Below are 23,886 nucleotides of genomic sequence, written 5' to 3' on the forward strand. Positions count from 1 at the left end.
GGATTAGAGTGTGAGCTCCTCTGGGGACAGTCAGTGACATGACTATGTACTATGTAATGTGCTGCAGGAGATGTCAGTGCTGTATAAATATATAATAATAATATGGTAGGACATTACACTATGACTATGGTAGGATTAGAGTGTGAGCTCCTCTGAGGACAGTCAGTGACATGACTATGTACTCTGTAATGTGCTGCAGGAGATGGCAGTGCTATATAAATACATAATAATAATATGGTAGGACATTAGGCTGTGACTATGGTAGGGTTAGAGTGTGAGCTCCTCTGGGGACAGTCAGTGACATGACTATGTACTATGTAATGTGCTGCAGGAGATGTCAGTGCTGTATAAATATATAATAATAATATGGTAGGACATTACACTATGACTATGGTAGGATTAGAGTGTGAGCTCCTCTGAGGACAGTCAGTGACATGACTATGTACTCTGTAATGTGCTGCAGGAGATGGCAGTGCTATATAAATACATAATAATAATATGGTAGGGCATTAGGCTGTGACTATGGTAGGGTTAGAGTGTGAGCTCCTCTGGGGACAGTCAGTGACATGACTATGTACTATGTAATGTGCTGCAGGAGATGTCAGTGCTGTATAAATATATAATAATAATATGGTAGGACATTACACTATGACTATGGTAGGATTAGAGTGTGAGCTCCTCTGAGGACAGTCAGTGACATGACTATGTACTCTGTAATGTGCTGCAGGAGATGGCAGTGCTATATAAATACATAATAATAATATGGTAGGACATTAGGCTGTGACTATGGTAGGGATTAGAGTGTGAGCTCTTCTGAGGACAGTCAGTGACATGACTATGTACTCTGTAATGTGCTGCAGGAGATGGCAGTGCTATATAAATACATAATAATAATATGGTAGGGCATTAGGCTGTGACTATGGTAGGGATTAGATTGTGAGCTCCTCTGAGGGCAGTCAGTGACATGACTATCTACTCTGTAATGTGCTGCAGGAGATGGCAGTGCTATATAAATACATAATAATAATATGGTAGGACATTAGGCTGTGACTATGGTAGGGATTAGATTGTGAGCTCCTCTGAGGGCAGTCAGTGACATGACTATCTACTCTGTAATGTGCTGCAGGAGATGGCAGTGCTATATAAATACATAATAATAATATGGTAGGGCATTAGGCTGTGACTATGGTAGGGATTAGATTGTGAGCTCCTCTGAGGGCAGTCAGTGACATGACTATGTACTCTGTAATGTGCTGCAGGAGATGTCAGTGCTATATAAATACATAATAATAATATGGGAGGACATTAGACTATGACTATGGTAGGATTAGAGTGTGAGCTCCTCTGAGGACAGTCAGTGACATGACTATGTACTCTGTAATGTGCTGCAGGAGATGTCAGTGCTATATAAATACATAATAATAATATGGTAGGACATTAGACTATGACTATGGTAGGATTAGAGTGTGAGCTCCTCTGAGGACAGTCAGTGACATGACTATGTACTCTGTAATGTGCTGCAGGAGATGGCAGTGCTATATAAATACATAATAATAATATGGTAGGACATTAGACTATGACTATGGTAGGATTAGAGTGTGAGCTCCTCTGAGGACAGTCAGTGACATGACTATGTACTCTGTAATGTGCTGCAGGAGATGGCAGTGCTATATAAATACATAATAATAATATGGTAGGGCATTAGGCTGTGACTATGGTAGGGATTAGATTGTGAGCTCCTCTGAGGGCAGTCAGTGACATGACTATCTACTCTGTAATGTGCTGCAGGAGATGGCAGTGCTATATAAATACATAATAATAATATGGTAGGACATTAGGCTGTGACTATGGTAGGGATTAGATTGTGAGCTCCTCTGAGGGCAGTCAGTGACATGACTATCTACTCTGTAATGTGCTGCAGGAGATGGCAGTGCTATATAAATACATAATAATAATATGGTAGGGCATTAGGCTGTGACTATGGTAGGGATTAGATTGTGAGCTCCTCTGAGGGCAGTCAGTGACATGACTATGTACTCTGTAATGTGCTGCAGGAGATGTCAGTGCTATATAAATACATAATAATAATATGGGAGGACATTAGACTATGACTATGGTAGGATTAGAGTGTGAGCTCCTCTGAGGACAGTCAGTGACATGACTATGTACTCTGTAATGTGCTGCAGGAGATGTCAGTGCTATATAAATACATAATAATAATAATATGGTAGGACATTAGACTATGACTATGGTAGGATTAGAGTGTGAGCTCCTCTGAGGACAGTCAGTGACATGACTATGTACTCTGTAATGTGCTGCAGGAGATGGCAGTGCTATATAAATACATAATAATAATATGGTAGGACATTAGACTATGACTATGGTAGGATTAGAGTGTGAGCTCCTCTGAGGACAGTCAGTGACATGACTATGTACTCTGTAATGTGCTGCAGGAGATGGCAGTGCTATATAAATACATAATAATAATATGGTAGGGCATTAGGCTGTGACTATGGTAGGGATTAGATTGTGAGCTCCTCTGAGGGCAGTCAGTGACATGACTATGTACTCTGTAATGTGCTGCAGGAGATGTCAGTGCTATATAAATACATAATAATAATATGGGAGGACATTAGACTATGACTATGGTAGGATTAGAGTGTGAGCTCCTCTGAGGACAGTCAGTGACATGACTATGTACTCTGTAATGTGCTGCAGGAGATGTCAGTGCTATATAAATACATAATAATAATATGGTAGGACATTAGACTATGACTATGGTAGGATTAGAGTGTGAGCTCCTCTGAGGACAGTCAGTGACATGACTATGTACTCTGTACAGTGCTGCAGGAGATGTCAGTGCTATATAAATACATAATAATAATATGGTAGGACATTAGACTATGACTATGGTAGGATTAGATTGTGAGCTCCTCTGAGGACAGTCAGTGACATGACTATGTACTCTGTACAGTGCTGCAGGAGATGTCAGTGCTATATAAATACATAATAATAATACGGTAGGACATTAGACTATGACTATGGTAGGATTAGAGTGTGAGCTCCTCTGAGGACAGTCAGTGACATGACTATGTACTCTGTACAGTGCTGCAGGAGATGTCAGTGCTATATAAATACATAATAATAATATGGTAGGACATTAGACTGTGACTATGGTAGGATTAGAGTGTGAGCTCCTCTGAGGACAGTCAGTGACATGACTATGTACTCTGTAATGTGCTGCAGAAGATGTCAGTGCTATATAAATACATAATAATAATATGGTAGGACATTAGGCTATGACTATGGTAGGGTTAGATTGTGAGCTCCTCTGAGGACAGTCAGTGACATGACTATGTACTCTGTAATGTGCTGCAGGAGATGTCAGTGCTATATAAATACATAATAATAATATGGTAGGACATTAGACTGTGACTATGGTAGGATTAGAGTGTGAGCTCCTCTGAGGACAGTCAGTGACATGACTATGTACTCTGTAATGTGCTGCAGGAGATGTCAGTGCTATATAAATACATAATAATAATATGGTAGGACATTAGACTGTGACTATGGTAGGATTAGAGTGTGAGCTCCTCTGAGGACAGTCAGTGACATGACTATGTACTCTGTAATGTGCTGCAGAAGATGTCAGTGCTATATAAATACATAATAATAATATGGTAGGACATTAGACTATGACTATGGTAGGATTGGATTGTGAGCTCCTCTGAGGACAGTCAGTGACATGACTATGTACTCTGTACAGTGCTGCAGGAGATGTCAGTGCTATATAAATACATAATAATAATATGGTAGGACATTAGACTAGGACTATGGTAGGATTAGATTGTGAGCTCCTCTGAGGACAGTCAGTGACATGACTATGTACTCTGTACAGTGCTGCAGGAGATGTCAGTGCTATATAAATACATAATAATAATACGGTAGGACATTAGACTATGACTATGGTAGGATTAGAGTGTGAGCTCCTCTGAGGACAGTCAGTGACATGACTATGTACTCTGTACAGTGCTGCAGGAGATGTCAGTGCTATATAAATACATAATAATAATATGGTAGGACATTAGACTGTGACTATGGTAGGATTAGAGTGTGAGCTCCTCTGAGGACAGTCAGTGACATGACTATGTACTCTGTAATGTGCTGCAGAAGATGTCAGTGCTATATAAATACATAATAATAATATGGTAGGACATTAGGCTATGACTATGGTAGGGTTAGATTGTGAGCTCCTCTGAGGACAGTCAGTGACATGACTATGTACTCTGTAATGTGCTGCAGGAGATGTCAGTGCTATATAAATACATAATAATAATATGGTAGGACATTAGACTGTGACTATGGTAGGATTAGAGTGTGAGCTCCTCTGAGGACAGTCAGTGACATGACTATGTACTCTGTAATGTGCTGCAGGAGATGTCAGTGCTATATAAATACATAATAATAATATGGTAGGACATTAGACTGTGACTATGGTAGGATTAGAGTGTGAGCTCCTCTGAGGACAGTCAGTGACATGACTATGTACTCTGTAATGTGCTGCAGAAGATGTCAGTGCTATACAAATACATAATAATAATATGGTAGGACATTAGGCTATGACTATGGTAGGATTAGAGTGTGAGCTCCTCTGAGGACAGTCAGTGACATGACTATGTACTCTGTAATGTGCTGCAGAAGATCTCAGTGCTATCTAAATACATAATAATAATATGGTAGGACATTAGACTATGACTATGGTAGGATTAGATTGTGAGCTCCTCTGAGGGCAGTCAGTGACATGACTATGTACTCTGTAATGTGCTGCAGGAGATGTCAGTGCTATATAAATACATAATAATAATATGGGAGGACATTAGACTATGACTATGGTAGGATTAGAGTGTGAGCTCCTCTGAGGACAGTCAGTGACATGACTATGTACTCTGTAATGTGCTGCAGAAGATGTCAGTGCTATATAAATACATAATAATAATATGGTAGGACATTAGGCTATGACTATGGTAGGATTAGAGTGTGAGCTCCTCTGAGGACAGTCAGTGACATGACTATGTACTCTGTAATGTGCTGCAGAAGATGTCAGTGCTATATAAATACATAATAATAATATGGTAGGACATTAGACTATGACTATGGTAGGATTAGAGTGTGAGCTCCTCTGAGGACAGTCAGTGGCATGACTATGTACTCTGTAATGTGCTGCAGAAGATGTCAGTGCTATATAAATACATAATAATAATATGGTAGGACATTAGACTATGACTATGGTAGGATTAGAGTGTGAGCTCCTCTGAGGACAGTCAGTGGCATGACTATGTACTCTGTAATGTGCTGCAGGAGATGTCAGTGCTATATAAATACATAATAATAATATGGTAGGACATTAGACTATGACTATGGTAGGATTAGAGTGTGAGCTCCTCTGAGGACAGTCAGTGACATGACTATGTACTCTGTAATGTGCTGCAGGAGATGTCAGTGCTATATAAATACATAATAATATGGTAGGACATTAGACTATGACTATGGTAGGATTAGAGTGTGAGCTCCTCTGAGGACAGTCAGTGACATGACTATGTACTCTGTAAAGTGCTGCAGAAGATGTCAGTGCTATATAAATACATAATAATAATATGGTAGGACATTAGACTATGACTATGATAGGATTAGAGTGTGAGCTCCTCTGAGGACAGTCAGTGACATGACTATGTACTCTGTAAAGTGCTGCAGAAGATGGCAGTGCTATATAAATACATCATAATAATATGGTAGGACATTAGACTATGACTATGGTAGGATTAGAGTGTGAGCTCCTCTGAGGACAGTCAGTGACATGACTATGTACTCTGTAATGTGCTGCAGATGATGTCAGTGCTATATAAATACATAATAATAATATGGTAGGACATTAGACTATGACTATGGTAGGATTAGAGTGTGAGCTCCTCTGAGGACAGTCAATGACATGACTATGTACTCTGTAATGTGCTGCAGGAGATGTCAGTGCTATATAAATACATAATAATATGGTAGGACATTAGACTATGACTATGGTAGGATTAGATTGTGAGCTCCTCTGAGGACAGTCAGTGACATGACTATGTACTCTGTAAAGTGCTGCAGAAGATGTCAGTGCTATATAAATACATAATAATAATATGGTAGGACATTAGACTATGACTATGGTAGGATTAGATTGTGAGCTCCTTAGAGGACAGTCAGTGACATGACTATGTACTCTGTAAAGTGCTGCAGAAGATGTCAGTGCTATATAAATACATAATAATACTATGGTAGGACATTAGGCTATGACTATGGTAGGATTAGATTGTGAGCTCCTCTGAGGACAGTCAGTGACATGACTATGTACTCTGTAAAGTGCTGCAGAAGATGTCAGTGCTATATAAATACATAATAATAATATGGTAGGACATTAGACTATGACTATGATAGGATTAGAGTGTGAGCTCCTCTGAGGACAGTCAGTGACATGACTATGTACTCTGTAAAGTGCTGCAGAAGATGTCAGTTCTATATAAATACATAATAATAATATGGTAGGACATTAGACTATGACTATGGTAGGATTAGAGTGTGAGCTCCTCTGAGGACAGTCAGTGACATGACTATGTACTCTGTAAAGTGCTGCAGAAGATGGCAGTGCTATATAAATACATCATAATAATATGGTAGGACATTAGACTATGACTATGGTAGGATTAGATTGTGAGCTCCTCTGAGGACAGTCAGTGGCATGACTATGTACTCTGTAATGTGCTTCAGAAGATGTCAGTGCTATATAAATACATAATAATAATATGGTAGGGCATTAGACTATGACTATGGTGGGGATTAGAGTGTGAGCTCCTGTGAGGACAGTCAGTGACATGACTATGTACTCTGTACAGTGCTGCAGAAGATGTCAGTGCTATATAAATACATAATAATATGGTAGGACATTAGACTGTGACTATGGTAGGATTAGATTGTAAGCTCCTGTGAGGACAGTCAGTGACATGACTATGTACTCTGTAAAGTGCTGCAGGAGATGTCAGTGCTATATAAATACATAATAATAATAATATGGTATGACAGACTATGATAGGATTAGATTGTGAGCTCCTCTGAGGACAGTCAGTGGCATGACTATGTACTCTGTAATGTGCTGCAGAAGATGTCAGTGCTATATAAATACATAATAATAATATGGTAGGACATTAGACTATGACTATGGTAGGCCCAGGCTGAGATAGTTAGCTCCTGTGAGGACAGTCAGTGACATGACTATGTACCCTGTACAGTGCTGCAGAAGATGTCAGTGCTATATAAATACATAATAATATGGCAGGACATTAGACTGTGACTATGGTAGGATTAGATTGTAAGCTCCTGTGAGGACAGTCAGTGACATGACTATGTACTCTGTAATGTGCTGCAGGAGATGTCACTGCTATATAAATACATAATAATAATATGGTAGGACATTAGACTATGACTATGGTAGGATTAGATTGTGAACTCCTCTGAGGACAGTCAGTGACATGACTATGTACTCTGTAAAGTGCTGCAGAAGATGTCAGTGCTATATAAATACATAATAATAATAATATGGTAGGACATTAGACTATAACTATGTTAGGATTAGATAGTAGTGTTGGGGGGGGGGGGGTGTCAAAGTATTGGGGATGTGCAGATATCAGGGTGTACAGTAAGGGGAATCATTGCATTATGTGATGGAGGGGAGGGGATGCAGATATGGGGGTAGACAGTAAGGGGCAGTATATGATGCAGGAGCTGTACTGTATACAGTGGTGGGGGAGGGGTGTACAGTATTGGAAGGGATGCAGATATGGGGGGTGCACAGTAAGGGACAGTATAGGATGCAGGAGATGTTGCTGTATACAGTGCTGGGGGGTGTACAGTAAGGGGCAGTATAGGATGCAGGAGTGATATACAGTGCTGGGGGGAGGGGTGTACAGTAATGCAGTATAGGATGCAGGCGCTGTACTGTATACAGTGCTGGGGGGGGGGGGGAGGGTGACAGTATTGCGGGTGCAGATATGGGGGTGTACAGTAAGGGGTAGTACAGGATGCAGGAGTGGTACACAGTGCTGGTGGAGGGGTGTACAGTAGAGGGTGACAGTATTTGGGGGGGGGGTACAGTTCAGGCAGTGAAGCAGTATATGATGCAGGAGGGGTATACAGTGCTGGGGGGGAGGGGGTGTACAGTAATGAGGTATAGGATGCAGGCGCTGTACTGTATACAGTGCTGGGGGGGGGGGGGGAGGGTGACAGTATTGCGGGTGCAGATATGGGGGTGTACAGTAAGGGGTGGTAGTACAGGATGCAGGAGTGGTACACAGTGCTGGTGGAGGGGTGTACAGTAGAGGGTGACAGTATTTGGGGGGGGGGGTACAGTTCGGGCAGTGAAGCAGTATATGATGCAGGAGGGGTATACAGTGCTGGGGGGGAGGGGGTGTACAGTAATGAGGTATAGGATGCAGGCGCTGTACTGTATACAGTGCTGGGGGGGGGGGAGGGTGACAGTATTGCGGGTGCAGATATGGGGGTGTACAGTAAGGGGTAGTACAGGATGCAGGAGTGGTACACAGTGCTGGTGGAGGGGTGTACAGTAGAGGGTGACAGTATTTGGGGGGGGGGGGGGTACAGTTCAGGCAGTGAAGCAGTATATGATGCAGGAGGGGTATACAGTGCTGGGGGGGAGGGGGTGTACAGTAATGAGGTATAGGATGCAGGCGCTGTACTGTATACAGTGCTGGGGGGGGGGGGGGAGGGTGACAGTATTGCGGGTGCAGATATGGGGGTGTACAGTAAGGGGTAGTACAGGATGCAGGAGTGATATACAGTGCTGGGGGGAGGGGTGTACAGTAATGCAGTATAGGATGCAGGCGCTGTACTGTATACAGTGCTGGGGGGGGGGGGAGGGTGACAGTATTGCGGGTGCAGATATGGGGGTGTACAGTAAGGGGTAGTACAGGATGCAGGAGTGGTACACAGTGCTGGTGGAGGGGTGTACAGTAGAGGGTGACAGTATTTGGGGGGGGGGGGGTACAGTTCAGGCAGTGAAGCAGTATATGATGCAGGAGGGGTATACAGTGCTGGGGGGGAGGGGGTGTACAGTAATGAGGTATAGGATGCAGGCGCTGTACTGTATACAGTGCTGGGGGGGGGGGGGGAGGGTGACAGTATTGCGGGTGCAGATATGGGGGTGTACAGTAAGGGGTAGTACAGGATGCAGGAGTGATATACAGTGCTGGGGGGAGGGGTGTACAGTAATGCAGTATAGGATGCAGGCGCTGTACTGTATACAGTGCTGGGGGGGGGGGAGGGTGACAGTATTGCGGGTGCAGATATGGGGGTGTACAGTAAGGGGTAGTACAGGATGCAGGAGTGGTACACAGTGCTGGTGGAGGGGTGTACAGTAGAGGGTGACAGTATTTGGGGGGGGGGGGGGGTACAGTTCAGGCAGTGAAGCAGTATATGATGCAGGAGGGGTATACAGTGCTGGGGGGGAGGGGTATGCAATGAGGGGCAGTATAGGATGCAGGAGCTGTATTGTACACAGTGCTGGCGGGGGAGGGGGAGTACAGACAGTAGAGGAAGGTGACAGTATTGGGGGTGTACAGTAAGGGGCAGTATGGGATGCAGGAGGGGTACACAGTGCTGGGGGGAGGGGGTGACAGTATTGGGTGTACAGATATGGGGGGTGTACAGTAGAGGTGGGGGGAGGGGTGACAGTATTTGGGGGTGTGCAATGAGGGGCAGTACAGTATAGGATAGAGAAGCTAGTATTGTACACAGTGCTGGGGGAGGGGGTGTACAGTAATGCAGTATAGGATGCAGGAGCTGTATATTGTGCTGGGGGGGGGAGGAGGAGTGGTGACAGTATTGGGTGTACAGTAGAGGTGGGGGGAGGGGTGACAGTATTGGGTGTACAGATATGGGGGGTGTACAGTAGAGGTGGGGGGAGGGGTGACAGTATCTGGGGGTCGCACAGCGATAGGCGGACACAGTAATATTGGGGTGACGGTGATGTAGCCGCAGAGGCAGTGGCCCCGCCCTCTCACCTGCTCCTCCCCCGGCCGCTCTCATCCTCTCGGGGGTCTCCGGGCGTCTCTGGCTCTCCCGGACAGCTGCGGCCCCGTTACTCGCTCCGCTACTCCAATCAGCGTCTTCCCTCCGCCCCTTTCCTGATCCGGCCAATTAGAGCACACCCAGCTGACAATTGCCCCGCCCAGCAACCTCTACACAGCAGCCGGCACCGCCCCCACACCCCTCTCAGCCAATCATCGCTTAAGAAACCCTCCTGCGCTCTTTATGCTGGATGCAAACCCCGCCCCTTCAGCCCCGCCTTTCCCTTGCTCTGCGCATATTATAAACAAAGGCGGCGGGATCCGCCCATTCTGCGAGCATGTGACCTGCCAGATGTGAGAAGGCGGGGTTACGAAGTGCACGGCGGTAAAGGCTCCGCCTACTGCCCACTTGTCACCCGCCAGATGTTTGCGCGACAGGTGACTCCGCCCCCAGCAGTCACTTGTCGCCATGGAGACCTGGCGCTGCGTTGATTCCAAGAAGTCCCCTGAATGGGCGGAGCTAATGGCAATACTGTCTGTAAATGGCTGTAAAGCCTTCTGCAATGAGAGTATCACACATGTAAGTGGAGAATAACAGAAACCAGCAAATACAGCAGTAATAATAATAATGATAGAACAAATACTGTAGAAGAAATGTTCAGTATTCTCCACATCTCCTGGGAGGTGCAAGCAGTGATGTAGGCTACAATCTATGGGGCCCTCAGATGTAGGCACTCTTAAAGGGAGCCTTAAAGGCAACCTGAACTGAGAGGGATATGGAGAATGTTTCCTGTTAAACAATACCAGTTGCCTGGCTTCCTGCTGATCTCTTTGGCTGCAGTAGTGTCTGAATCACACACCTGAAACAAGTATGCAGCAAATCCAGTCTGACTTCAGTCAGAGCACCTGATCTGCATGCTTGTTCAGGGGTTGAGGCTAAAAGTATTAGAGACACAGGATCAGCAGGAGAGTCAGGCAACTGGTATTATTTTAAAGGGAAAAATTCATATCCTTCTCAGTTTAGGTTACCTTTAAGCCTGGAATAAAAAATCAGTTTTACTCACCTGTGGCTTCTACCAGCCCCCCGCAGCCGTCCCGTGCTCTCGCAGTCACTCCTCCTGTCAGTGGCGTAGCTAAGGAGCTGTGGGCCCCGATGCAAGTTTTACAATGGGGCCCCCTAAGCACTCTCTACATAACAATTGATACGGCGCACCAAAACCTGCCAATGGCAATTGCAGTGTCAGAGGTGCAAGAAGAGGATGGGGAGCAGTTTGTTAATGATTACTACTGTTTAAATCATCTATAGAAGTGATTATTATGAGCACAGGACCAATCGAGAGCTAATACTGCAGTTGAGGGAGGGCCCTTCGGGGCCCCTCTGGCCCAAGGGCCCCGATGCGGTCGCAACCTCTGCAACCCCTATTGCTACGCCCCTGCCTCCTGTCCCACACTGGCAAGTAGTTTCCCTTTCAGGCTCACTGCGCAGGCCTGGCCATGCATTGCCTTCTTTGCGTCCCCGTCCACAATAGCGCCCTGCGTGTGACGCCATTGCGGACAGGAACGCGAAGAAGGCAACACATGGCAATGCCTGTTGGCGAAACAAAGCTAGCTGCCAGCGGGGGACCGGAGCATTAGTGAGTGACTGCATTGGCAGGGGACGGCTGCAGGGGGCTGGTAGATGCCCCAGGTGAGTAAAATTCATTTTTTCTCCCTGGCTTAAAGAAAACCCGAGGTGGTTCTTCAGGGGGCAGATGGGAGACAGAGCCATGTTCTCTGCCTAATGACATGGCCAGGGCCGGCGCTACCATAGAGGCAAAGGGGGCAACTGCCCCAGGGCCCTGACCTCTGCTGAGGCCCCGCAGCGCCAACCCTGGCTGCCTGTTTACACATGACGCGCTGGGTCATAGAGTGAGAGAGAGACAGCGTGCCTTAAAGTGCAGCCGCTGCCCACCCGCACACACGCCGGGACTGAGGTAATTATTGCTACTAATATACTTTCAGGGCCACGGGGAGCAGAGGGGTAATGGGGGGGCTGTGCAGGGAGGCCCCAACCCTGCAGTTTGCCGCAGGGCCCCTTAAACCGGCCCTGGACATGGCTCTGTGTCCCCCAACGGCCACTCTCTGCACCCCCACCGCCGTGCAATAGCCCCCCGAGTTTAGTGACAAGATTTGTCACTAACTCAGAGGTAAGTATTGAGGAGAGGAATTCCATGTTTAAAACGCCCACCAGAGGCGTTCCTACAGGGGTTCTCTCCCCCTGGCCACGCCTCCTGCCACTCCCCCCCTCCCTGCACGCTGTAAGAGACACACAGTCTCTTCTAGCAACGTCATGACCCAGGAGGTCACGCAAGTGAAAGTGGGCCACTGCGGCCCACAGGAGCGGCGGTTTTTGCGGCTACCTAAATCACTCAGCCCTGCGGATCAGGTAGCCTACTTTAAAAAAAAAAATTGAGCCCACCTCGGTCTCTCTTTAAGTTCCTCTTTTAGCAATGATATATGCCCCTACCCTATGGATAAGAGTTAACTGGGAAATTTACATTCTCATGCAATCAACACTGCACATAGTCCAGGGGCACTTGGCTAAAATCATAGGGTGGAAGAACACAAGAAAGTTTATGGTGAATACATCAAGTACCACCTGGACCCCTTCTGTTCCAGGGCCCCATAGCAGCTGCTATGGCTATTGTTTATACCCTTGGGTACAAGCAATCCTATACAATAAAATACAAGTGTCCCTGCGTCATCAACTGAATGGTTGTGTGTCCCTGGCTTTCTTGTACTGAGCATGTGCGCAGCCAGGGCAGTTAGGACACAGGGTCGGATCTGACAGTTGCTGCTGTGTGTGGTTCACAGAGGTTCTCATTGCATTGTGGGAAATAACAGCTTTTTCCAACTGCCAAGCAAGCAGCTCCCTGTGTGCCTATACTTCAGACAGTGGTGGGAAACAAGCAAGCAGGAGGCGTATGTGCGCGCATTGCGGGGGGTAGCGGCTGTGACCTAGCGCTCGTTTTTTAATGGGCGGGCCTTTTTACTAATACTATATATTTCTAAAGCCAATGATCACTGATAGATGATTCTGGCTTCAGCCAGGAGCGTCTGGCCAGTCCGGTGTAAGTTTAGCGGAGGACAGAGGACTGGATGTACAGGAGGCTATATTTGGTCGTCTGGTGTCTTCCGCTATCTGTATTGGCGTCTCTTACAGAGAGCAGACCCATCCATTGCTGAAGTGATCACATGTTGCTTGTTTTGATAGGAGAAAATGATATTAGTTGGAACTCCCATGGGGATTTGCGCATCTCTGAGTGCCTTGGTTAGCGGTTGCAGAGTCTTTCTGTGCTGGAGAGTGATCTGAGAGAGGTCAGTAAAAAGCTGTATTTTAGCACAGGGCTCTGGGAGTGAGTCAGGTTTCCCGAGAGCTAAAAGCAAACCTTCTTCAATCTGGAAGATTCGAAATCTGGCCGTGACGTCCCGGTGTACGTGGTGGTCAGGTAGGTGGGGTGGTTTCGGCAAACGGTGGCCCCTATCGCTAGTTCTATTGCGGAAGCTTCTGGCGGGGTGGTTTCAGCCAGTTTGGTTGCATACGCTCTGAGATCCCCTGCAGAGACTGATTCAGGTATGCCTCGCAGGCAGCTTGATATTATTACGCCAGGTCTGATGATTTTGCTTTAAAGTGGAGCTGAACTCAGGGGAGAAGGAAAACAGAGAGGAATGCACCCTGTATGTATTTAGAGAGTTTAGCCTGTCTTACTCCCCCTTATCTGTGACTAAGCATAAATTGTAATTTGATCCCTCAGCCATGTCAGCTGGCTGCCATGACAGAGATCTAATTTGTAAACACAGGATGTTAACAATAGGTCTGCTTCCATGAAAGCAGGAAGGAGACACACTGCAGATTTATTGCAGGGTTTGTATCAGCTGTAACAAAGAAATGTTTTTCTGTAAAGGTTATTTTGATGTTGCTTATCTTTTAGAGCAGATAGGAAGTTCTGAGTTGAGGTCCACTCTAAGCCATGCAATATCTTTGGTTTGTTGCTCTGAAGTGTCCACCATGTTATTGTGCTCCATCTCTCAGTGATTGCATGTTCAGATGAATCCAGTCTTGTACAGAGAAAATAGAGGAAAGACAACCGAGAGCCCCAATAGTGTATTACTGGTAAACTATTGGCATCGGTCGTAGGTAAGTCATAGACAAGTCTGGGTTGCTGGAATCAGGCAACCACTCTCATCGCATATGGGGAGATTAGACCTGTCCCCACTTAGGCTAAATAGTCGCTCTGGCCTGGTGCACACCAGAGGAGTTTTTCTGAGCGTTTTCAGTTTTTAAATCTGCTGCTAATGTTATCCTATGTGTCTGTGCACACTGGAGCAATGAGGTTTTGTAAAATACCCCATAGCATTACATTGGGAAGAGCTTTTGAAACCTCTAAAAGCTCTTCCCAATGTAATGCTATGGGTTTTTTTTACAAAACCTCATTGCTCCAGTGTGCACAGACACAGGATAACATTAGCAGCAGGTTTAAAAACTCAAAACACTCAGATAAACTCCTCTGGTGTGCACCAGGCCTCTCTGTAGAAAGAAAAGGGTGTCCACACCCATCCATCTGACCAGGTGGATAACAATGTACGGAAGAAAGCAGAGTACAGAGAAAAGCTATCTCATATTGTAGTGAATTATGCATAGTAGAGAAATGGGATAGAAGGACTGCTGTAAATGAGAGTAACATCTCGGTGATGTATGTCTGGGGGACAGTTTGTTCTGATGCAGGGAGTGCCGTGATGTCTGTGGCTCGCTGTGAGGGGTGGATGTGCAGAGACTGGGATGTGTGGGGCCTGCCTCAGATATGGGCTCTGCTGAGCCATCCATGCGCGGTGTCTGCCTGGCCGGCTGTTAGAGGGGGACTCCGCCTGGAGCATTGGGGGGGGGGCTGTGAGGGGTGGATGTGCAGAGACTGGGATGTGTGGGGCCTGCCTCAGTAATGGGCTCTGCGGAACCATCCATGCGCTGTCTCTGCCTGGCCGGCTGTTAGAGGGGGACTCCGCCTGGAGCATTGGGAGGGCTGTGAGGGGTGGATGTGCAGAGACTGGGATGTGTGGGGCCTGCCTCAGTAATGGGCTCTGCTGAGCCATCTATGCGCGGTGTCTGCCTGGCCGGCTGTTAGGGGGGGACTCCGCCTGGAGCATTGGGGGGGGGGGCTGTGAGGGGATGGATGAGCAGAGACTGGGATGTGTGGGGCCTGCCTCAGTAATGGGCTCTGCGGAGCCATCCATGCGCAGTCTCTGCCTGGCCGGCAGTTAGAGGGGGACTCCGCCTGGAGCATTGGGAGGGCTGTGAAGGGTGGATGTGCAGAGACTGGGATGTGTGGGGCCTGCCTCAGTAATGGGCTCTGCTGAGCCATCCATGCGCGGTGTCTGCCTGGCCGGCAGTTAGAGGGGGACTCCGCCTGGAGCATTGGGAGGGCTGTGAAGGGTGGATGTGCAGAGACTGGGATGTGAGGGGCCTGCCTCAGTAATGGGCTCTGCTGAGCCATCTATGCGCAGTCTCTGCCTGGCCGGCAGTTAGAGGGGGACTCCGCCTGGAGCATTGGGGGGGCTGTGAGGGGTGGATGTGCAGAGACTGGGATGTGTGGGGCCTGCCTCAGTAATGGGCTCTGCTGAGCCATCCATGCGCGGTGTCTGCCTGGCCGGCAGTTAGAGGGGGACTCCGCCTGGAGCATTGGGGGGGCTGTGAGGGGTGGATGTGCAGAGACTGGGATGTGAGGGGCCTGCCTCAGTAATGGGCTCTGCTGAGCCATCTATGCGCAGTCTCTGCCTGGCCGGCAGTTAGAGGGGGACTCCGCCTGGAGCATTGGGGGGGCTGTGAGGGGTGGATGTGCAGAGACTGGGATGTGTGGGGCCTGCCTCAGTAATGGGCTCTGCTGAGCCATCTATGCGCTGTGTCTGCCTGGCCGGCTGTTAGAGGGGGACTCCGCCTGGAGCATTGGGGGGCTGTGAGGGGTGGATGTGCAGAGACTGGGATGTGTGGGGCCTGCCTCAGTAATGGGCTCTGCTGAGCCATCCATGCGTGGTCTCTGCCTGGCCGGCAGTTAGAGGGGGACTCCGCCTGGAGCATTGGGAGGGCTGTAAGAAGCTCACCAGATCGCAGGGTTTATCCGTCAGCGCTGGCTTCAGGGGTGTAACTAGAGGGGAGCAGAGCTGCGATCACAGGGGGACCCAGAGCTGTGGGGGCCCCCAGCTACTAATCTCCCCTTCCTCCAATACCGGGGACTATGATTCAGATCAGGTGGTTTTGTGGCTACGCTTGTTATGGGTGTGAACAGACCTGCATATGAGAAGGAGAAGAAAAGCACCGGCACTGCTGTCATTACTTTTATTGTTGTTTCCAAAACAAGACAAAGCTAAAAGCTCACATAAATTGTAGAAAAGATACACATACCTAAGGTGGAAGTGGATCAGGTGCGGTGGGTGCAGAGGGAGAGGAGCCTGCCAGCCGTTTCGCGCTATGCGCTTCTACGGAGGCTGCCTCTGGGGAGGGGAGTGAGCTGCCTTTCCATCCTCAGGCGCCTATAGGCACGTGCCTACAGTGCCTTATGGTAAATCCAGCCCTGGGTGTGAACATCATATTATGCTAAGTACAACAGGAAGACTAGAAGATGGCGCTGGACCCTCGAGCATTTTAATCACCACAACCCTCCCCCCCCCCCCCCCCCCAAAAAAAAAAAACCAAAACAAAACAAAAAAAAACAGTTCCGTCATCCCCCAGGCATGCCGGTTAGCTGAGACTTCCAGTTTCCTGAGTTCCAGTTAACGGGGACTTAACTGTACTTGCAATCCAAGGTTTTACAATACCTGCATTTAATGGGGGCTTAGATGCTTTCCTTGCGTTGAAAGACATCCATGGCTACAATTACTAGGTAATGCCTAATGATGTTGATCCAGGGATTTTATCTGATTGCCATCTGGAGTCGGGAAGGAATTTCTCCCTTTAGGGGCTAATTGGACCATGCCTTGTGGGTTTTTTTCGCCTTCCTCTGGATCAACAGGGATATGTGAGGGAGCAGGCTGGTGTTGTATCTTATCCCTGGTTGAACTTGAAGGAAAAATGTATTTTTTTCCAACCCTATTATTATTTATTGTACTTATAAAGTGGCAACATATTACGCAGCGCTGGATGACAGACATAACGAGGTTATACAACATAGGACAAAGCTGTACAAGGCAAATAGGGTACAAGTTACATGATCATGTGATTTGGGCTGGTTAGGTAGGCCCAGTAATACGGGGCAGTCATAGGAAAGGAGCACAATCATGAAAAATACCCTAGAGAAGGGAGGACCCTGCCAAAGGCTTGCAACCTATATCTGTGCAGCATGTAATTCATAATGCACAGATATATGCACTGCCCCAGCGAACTGTCCAATCGCAGAAAACAGAACCCAAACTCCACCCCCAGTGATATTCCCCTCATCTGTATTAGCGGACATTATAGAACAGGGGTCCCCAAACGTTTTGGGTCTAGGGCCGGGTCAACATACTTCAGACTGCTGGGGGGCCGGAGTATACATAAAATGATGAAGTGCGGGCCAGACAGTGAAGCATACCCAGGTGACAACCTGCAGTCCAACTGGACAGCAGTGTCACCTGATGTGGAATTTTATTGGAAACCAGCGAATGACTGCTTTCTGGATTCCATGTGGATGGGTGGTGCCAGCACTGCTAGTCTTCTACTCTATATGTGGACCACCAATATTTAAAGATGTAGCTGACCGCATCTATAAGTAATACATTTTGTGTGTGTGGGCCGGTAAAAAAGCCTCAGGGGCCGCATTCGGCCCGCGGGCCTTAGTTTGAGGACCACTGTTATAGAAGGAATAATCTGTCTGGGCACCTAAGAAAGGAGAGTAGACATGAAACTCCACCAATGAGTGTTCCCAGCTAAGGCGGGACGAGGGGCGTCGGCAATCTCACAGGTCTCCTCACAAGGAGCTGATGTAAACACAGTCAGAGGAGATATCTTTTGGTGGCCTTGCAGTGATATTATCCAGGGCATTTTCTTATGGTCTGGTCATCCTTTCCTACAAGCAACTCCCAATGAATCTGCTATTGTCTTTTTCAAAGTGAACAGTTATATTTTCCTTACATTTGTAGTTCCTGAACCCTCTGCCTTATTTTTGTGTTTTGGGGTTTTTTTGTTTTTGTTTTTTTTATGTTTTTCTTTCCCTGCTGGATTTTTTGAATTTGCCTGAAGAAGACTAGACATCTGAAAAATTAATTGTGAAACTTTTTTAATTAGTCTCTAAAAAGTTCAGTTTCAATTCCTGTCTTCCTACACTTGGTACAGCAGCCCTTTGCAGCTGGAGCAGTACTGTCTGCCACCACTAGAGGGTATGATTCGCTAATGTAACCTCACAGCACATCCCCATCTTGTTTCCTTCTGTGCTTATGCTGTGTCATTTCCTTTGGGCCTGTGCTGTGTATGTATAAATCAATCAATCGCAGGTTCGGAGAAGGCGTTTGTAAGAGTTAAAACAGCATTTCCGATCGGAACTCGGAAATCAGAAAACTGTAATCGGAAAACTCTACGGAAATCCGATTTACCGCAATTCGGTTATTTTAGCCCAATCACAGAACTCAGAGGCATTGGACCAATCAAAGGATGCAGAATTTTTAGGCCAATCACAAGACTGATTTTCCATTTTTCCCGAATTCAGATTTTCTGATTTCCGATTTCCCCCCCCCAAAAAATTTTTGTCATCGTTTGCATTCTCTGATGCAAAAAATGACAAACAAAATACTTGTAATGAACAGCGGAGATGCCGCCGCGTGGTCTAGGGACAGGGCGGCTATCTCCACGTTCAGACCGGCGGTTTCCGCGCAGCGACACGCGTCTGGCTTGGCTGGACCTTCTAGTTCACACAGATGGAGAGTTACGCGTGCGCACGCCAGGCGACAGGACATTTATACCAGCAGAAGGGGAATCAGCTGATCAGGCCGATCAGCTGATCCCAGCTGGACTCTGGATTGGATGAGTGGTTCGGGCGGAGCTGCACAGCACTGCAAGTATATATAGATCTCGCTGGTCAGTCTCAGGTTGTCTGCCATTGCGAATACTTATGTGTGAGCACTCAGACCAGTCAGATCCCACAGTGTGTTAGAACCAGGAGGACCTGGGAATTCACACTTAGCCAGATTACTTTGTGTTATACGTTAGACCAGTTCCAGGGTGTTGTGACCAAGGACCTCACACCCAAGTTTAGGATTACTGTGTCATTACTGTGTTATACTTTAGACCAGTTCCAGGGTGTTGTGACCAAGGACCTCACACCCAAGCTTAGGATTACTGTGTCATTACTGTGTTATACTTTAGACCAGTTCCAGGGTGTTGTGACCAAGGACCTCACACCCAAATCTAGGATTACTGTGTCATTACTGTGTTATACTTTAGACCAGTTCCAGGGTGTTGGGACCAAGGACCTCACACCCAAGCTTAGGATTACTGTGTCATTACTGTGCTATACTTTAGACCAGTTCCAGGGTGTTGAGACCAAGGACCTCACACCCAAGCATAGGATACTGTGTTATTCTTTAGACTAGTTCCTGGGTGTCGAGACCAAGATACTCACACCCCAGACTAGGATTGTGATTTATATCTGTTATTACCATTTGCTCGGGTGTTGTCAACCTGGCCTGCCCGACCCTTTCTGGCTGTCACTCATCCCTCGAGTGTTCAGCCTGTCTGTACTACCCGTGACACTATTCCACCAAGTGTCAGTTAGCTGCAGGGACCTCCTGCTCATCAGAGAGTCCTCCCTGCAGCACAGCCAGTGGCCTCTATCCCATTGGAGTCCCCTGGCTGCAGTACAGTCTGATTTCCATTTTACCAGGGAATCACTGGCTGCCAGATTATCTCTAACTCCTCTCTCAAGGAGATAGTCCCTGCACAGCCCAGGGCCACCTGCCTCTCAGGTGGTTCCTGGCCGAGCTGCCCGTATCTCCCGCCTCACGGGAGATAGCCTACAGTTACACTTAACACTTTTACTTCATTAGGTGTCCAGAGGTTAGTCATACTTGTATTATTGGTGATTCTGCCAATCGTTACAATACTCCTTGGAAATTGGAAAAATGGAAATGGGCATTTTTAACCATCCTGAGTTATGCAGAAGAACAGAAATCAAAGCCGTGTTAAACACTGCTTTTAAAATCATAAAAAAAATTAACTCTACATTGATTAAATGTATAAAAATCATCCCCCTTCCTCCAATAAATAATAATTTTACATTTAGGCATTTATACCTGATTGATCCTGCAGTCCCTTAGGGCTGAGACCCACTGCAGCGTTTCCTGCAGCACTCTCAGATCGCCGGGGAGCGGTCAGGCGTATGTACCTGATTGATCCTGCAGTCCCTTAGGGCTGAACCCACTGCAGCATTTCCTGCAGCACTCTCAGATCGCTGGTGATCGGTCAGGCGTATGTACCTGATTGATCCTGCAGTCCCTTAGGGCAGAGACCCACTGCAGCATTTCCTGCAACACTCTCAGATCGCCAGGGATCGGTCAGGCATATGTACCTGATTGATCCTGCAGTCCCTTAGGGCTGAGACCCACTGCAGCATTTCCTGCAGCACGCTCAGATCGCCAGGGATCGGCCAGGCGTATGTACCTGATTGATCCTACAGTCCCTTAGGGCTGAGACCCACTGCAGCATTTCCTGCAGCACTCTCAGATCGCCGGTGATTGGTCAGGCATATGTACCTGATTGATCCGGCAGTCCCTTAGGGCTGAGACCTACTGCAGCATTTCCTGCAGCACTCTCAGATCACCGGGGATCGGTCAGGCATATGTACCTGATTGATGCTGCAGTCCCTTAGGGCTGAGACCCACTGCAGCATTTCCTGCAGCACTCTCAGATCACCGGTGATCAGCCAGGCATATGTACCTGATTGATCCTGCAGTCCCTTAGGGCAGAGACCCACTGCAGCAGTTCCTGCAGCACTCTCAGATCACCGGCGATCGGTTAGGCGTATGTACCTGATTGATCCTGCAGTCCCTTAGGGCTGAGACCCACTGCAGCATTTCCTGCAGCACTCTCAGATCACCGGTGATCGGTTAGGCATATGTGCCTGATTGATCCTGCAGTCCCTTAGGGCTGAGACCCACTGCAGCATTTCCTGCAGCACTCTAAGATCACCGGTGATCGGTCAGGCGTATGTACCTGATTGACCCTGCAGTTCCTTAGGGCTGAGACCCTCTGCAGCGTTTCCTGCAGCACTCTCAGATCACCGGCGATCGGAAAAGTTTTGCAACAGTGGAACCATCTGAGAGCGGCTCCATTGCAGCATTGTGATCGCAGAACTGCAGCCTTCAGCATTTTGGGAGCGATTCCCGGAGCGATCGCATTCAATAGTTGCTAAGCCCAGTTGCAATCACCCCAGGAATCGCACAGAAAATCACAGCACTGTACTTCACAATTTGGAAATAGCAATTGATTTCCAATTCAGAACCACGGCTACTAGTGCGCCATAGCCTGAAGTGACCTATGCCACAAGCAGAAGTAGATTTTTCTGAGATTGGGATCTTTCTGCATTTTTATTTTTCCTGCATTTGTGATTTTGGTGGGATTGCAATTTTAGTGCAGAGGTTAGCTCAAAATGGACACTCATCCAGGATAAATGAATATATAAAAAAATAAAGAAAATGTGTTTACTATGGTACCAGGCATAGGACACATTTATTGTGAGAGTGCGCAAAAATGTTTAATTCTAATTCATCATCTACACTGATAAAAGAAACACATGCTTACCTAAGGAGAGGGAAGCCTCTGGCCCTTAATAAGGCTTCTCATGGTGTCTTCTGGTTCCCCTTTGCCACTCACAGGCCCTCCAGCTTATCGAGGTATTTTCTGGCACAAGCTCAGCCGTACTTGCAGCATGGAGCAGCCTGTGCATGAGTGGCTCCAGCTTACATGCGCAGGCGCAGCATGACCGTGCTCGTGCCTTGTCGTTAATCTTTGGAGGGTCCGTGAGCAGCAACGGTGGACCAGAGGACAGCGAGGATAACAGCATTAAAGGGACTCAGAGCTCATGCAAATAGAGAGATTTATACATACCTGGTGCTTCCTCCAGCCCCATCCGCTGCAATCACTCCCATGCCGCTGTCCTCAGTCTTCTGCAGTGGCGGTACCGGGTCCCGTCACTTCTGTCAGTCAGCTCCAGTCTATGCAAGAGAAGTGCGCTCTTTGTGTATCTCTCCAGCAGCTGCAGGAGAGATACGCAGAGGGCGCATTTCTCTTACGCCAGACTGGCTCCGACTGACAGAACTGCGAGGACCCGGTACCGCCACTGCAGAAGACTGAGGAGGGGAGGGTGAGAGCGATCAGAGCGTATAGGGCTGGAGGAAGCACCAGGTATGTATAAATCTTTCTATTTGCATGAGCTCTGGTACACTTTAAGATCCAGGGGCTTCCCTCTTCTTAGGTCAGTATGGGATTTCTACCTTAGGTTTGGCTCGGGCACACTTTATTTCCACTTTTAGGCATTTCTGGGTCAGACAACGAAGCACAGAAAAGTGTGAGAACTATTGGTAGCCTTGGATGTTGATGCCCTCAGGTGAGTCAGCTTACATCACATTGTGGACTTCTGTATATTGAATAAAATGTGTGGTGATTCTTATTTACCTGACAAAGAGTCAGAAGATAAAGATGGATCCTCTCCTAGAGCGAAGACACTCAGCAAAACTGGACCATAGATGAAATCCTGATGTGGTTTGGTGGTGGATTAATGAGGATGGGTAGTCTTATTCTCGGACAAGCAGGAGATAACCATGGACTGAATAATGAAGAATAGAGGTGAAGATCCAGAAGATTTGATTTATGAGAACATGATCTCTGGTGATGGACAGAGGTGGGAAAAATCACCAGTGGCGGATAATAGAGAACATCTCAAACTGGAATAAGGGGACCCTGATGTGTGATAGACCAAATGCCAGAAAATGAGTACAGAGATGACAAATGAAGATCACCAGAGGTGGATAACAAATGGCCCAGATCTTGAAGGAACAATGAGCATAAGATCCCGAGGGATGGAACACCGGCCATAAAATCTGTAGATGAGTTCCACTGAGGTAAAGAAATGAGTATTGGTAGTTTGCAGCTGGTCTGCAGTGAGGGATCAGGGCCTGGCAACCTCTAGTTGAAGACCAGATGAGATCAGATCAAGTCTGTAAGCAGATCACCAGCGACAATATTGATATAAAGGGATCATGTTGGGCGGTGCCAGTGGGCACTTCAGGTCCTCATTGCCACAGGCTGCTGTAGATGACTTCCAGGTCTAGCTGACCCCACTGAAGTCTCGTCCTGTAAGAAGATGGGGTGGTCAGCGAGCACAAAGTCTTCTCTCCTTTGTAGCGATGTGCTGATGGTGATGCCTGCACTGCTATACACACTGTGCCAGGCAATACACTAATCTGGGCACACAATGGGAGTGTTCGCTCAGCAGAGGCCGAAGGTCACCGCACAATAACAGACACACATATACAGTACAGTTTCTACACACAGCGCTGGCCAGTCCTTGCCTACTCAGCAGAGTCATTGTCACCTTGGCAGCAGGACAAGTGCCTGCTCTCAGTCCTTTAACACTTCCCAGGCCAGATCCTTTGTGCTACAAGAAAACACACACACCAACCAGATTGTGTCTATTTTTTATGTCACGGTTTCAATGGGTTATAGTAAATGCAATGAATTGCCACTATGTGCTTCTAACAGACTGTGTTAAAGGGA

The 23,886-nt window shown here is 47.3% G+C and overlaps 1 protein-coding gene across 2 annotated transcripts in view; it reads right to left on the reverse strand.

Moving 5' to 3' along the window:
* Window positions 1–23,518, reverse strand: part of LOC137562485 (rho-related BTB domain-containing protein 2-like) — a 68,204-nt gene extending 44,686 nt beyond the window's left edge. The window contains exon 1 of one of the 2 annotated variants that reach the window (XM_068273883.1): window positions 22,786–23,518. The gene's annotated coding sequence lies outside the window, so the exon portion shown is untranslated. Of the gene's footprint in view, window positions 1–10,109; window positions 10,216–22,785 lie in introns of those variants that run through there. The other variant, XM_068273874.1, reaches the window with a different exon arrangement.
* Between the last annotated feature and the right edge of the window lie 368 nt (window positions 23,519–23,886).

The sequence above is a fragment of the Hyperolius riggenbachi genome, chromosome 1 (genome assembly GCF_040937935.1).
Source record: "Hyperolius riggenbachi isolate aHypRig1 chromosome 1, aHypRig1.pri, whole genome shotgun sequence".
Lineage (NCBI taxonomy): Eukaryota > Metazoa > Chordata > Amphibia > Anura > Hyperoliidae > Hyperolius > Hyperolius riggenbachi.